The 1,672-nt window shown below is 31.0% G+C and overlaps 1 long non-coding RNA gene across 1 annotated transcript; it reads right to left on the reverse strand.

The window, feature by feature from the left end:
- Positions 1–941: 941 nt before the first annotated feature.
- LOC136823421 (uncharacterized) lies at positions 942–1,390 on the reverse strand. The gene is made up of 2 exons (XR_010849026.1): positions 1,329–1,390; positions 942–1,125 (listed from the first exon to the last, which is right to left on the reverse strand). It is a non-coding gene; the product is annotated as an uncharacterized lncRNA (long non-coding RNA).
- Between the last annotated feature and the right edge of the window lie 282 nt (positions 1,391–1,672).

Consider the following 1,672-nt stretch of genomic DNA (forward strand, 5'->3'; position numbering starts at 1 on the left):
GTTGAAAGAAATAACCAAACATTAAATGTCACTTACAATTTACCTTGACCCGATGGGTCATATCTTCACATTTAACGGTCAATTCTTTGTTAATCAAAGGTACAACATCTGAAACGATAAAGGTCTGTCAATCAAAACAAACTGATCGAGAACAAAATGATCTCTTTCTTCAATTCTTCAATCTTTTTTTGTTTTATCTTGTTTATGTCAGAGGCCCCGTCCTGGATATCTGAAAGCCACAAAATAGTTAGCAAACCAGTAAAAATCGAGAAGTCGATTTGATAAAAAGAAAAATTTAAGCTATTATTGTTGTTTTATTATTTCGGCCATTTTTTTTTTGAATTATTTATTCTTTGATTACAACTTTAGTATTAGTACTTCCCATAGTCTTTGATGAGAATTTTCTTGATCATTGCAACGAGCATTGTGGATTTGAGTCTAAGGCGTGGCTTTATAAATAATTAATATTTCCCGTAAAAATAAACGTAGTATTTGGAAGTGAGAAAATTAAATTTGATGTCTTTGGGAAAAATGTTTAAAATGAAGTCTAATCCTTTGATTTCCAAAAGAAATAGGGTTATGCTCTGTTAACAGAAAATAGAACCTTTTTGGCCAAGTATTATGCAGAAAATCTTTCGAGTTGATTCAAACTTTTAGAACAAGCTAATCTGCTTTTAGATATCAAGGAATCAGCGTGAGTGAGTGTTGTTGTAAAACTTACTTGCTCTGAAGAATATCCATCCACCATCATACAAAATATAGTGATTCAATCATAGTTTTCTAACACTATAATTCAATGAATCTTCCTTAAAACTTTTTTAAAAGTCCCTTGAAAAGAGAACCAAATTTAAAGGGTGACTGACAGCAGCAATTCAAAGCCCAAAAAAAAAACTGATTATCGAAGCTTGTTCATATTAAGGAAAACTGAAACACTTGGGATGAGACAGAAAATACACTTGATAATCTTGAATTTTAATGAAATATATATTCTTTATTTACATCACAATCATCTTCGAGCAACCTGAAAAAACACTTGAGCATCTTGAGTTTTAATGAAATATTTGCACCAAAATCCATCAACAATCAATCAAATAACCCAAATCAACCAATTAATCTTCCAACTGCCTGAAAAAATTAAAAATGAAATTCGATTATTAAAAAAGCAAATATAACGACTACTTAGAAAAACAACAACATGTAACTGTTTTCTTCTGGAATACATTATAAGAAGGTTGATTTTTCCCACAAAAAAAACAAATTTTATTAATTGCAATGATTCTAGTAAAAAAATACTAAAAATATGAAAGTCAAGTATTAAAATTCCTTACAAATCCTCGATATCCAGAACTTCCGTCTTGAAGTCCTCGATACCGTTAGCGTCTCTCGAGTCTAAAACAAACCAAACGTCTCTTTTTCGTTGCATTGAACATGTCATAAAGGAGGGCAGGTAGTTGAAAGAAAAGTATGAAATAACCAAACATTAAATGCCACTCACAGTTCACCTTTACCCGATTGGTCTTCGCTTATCAAGGGTACAACATCTGAAACGATAAATTTTACTTTAATAAATTTTACTTACCAAACATTGAAGGTCACTTACAATCCACTTGACTTTATGCGTCACATCCCAACATTTAAATTCAAATTCTTCGCTTATCAAGGGTACAACATC

Source organism: Clytia hemisphaerica, unplaced genomic scaffold (assembly GCF_902728285.1).
Source record: "Clytia hemisphaerica strain Z4C2 unplaced genomic scaffold, Clytia hemisphaerica genome assembly, whole genome shotgun sequence".
NCBI classification, from domain to species: domain Eukaryota; kingdom Metazoa; phylum Cnidaria; class Hydrozoa; order Leptothecata; family Clytiidae; genus Clytia; species Clytia hemisphaerica.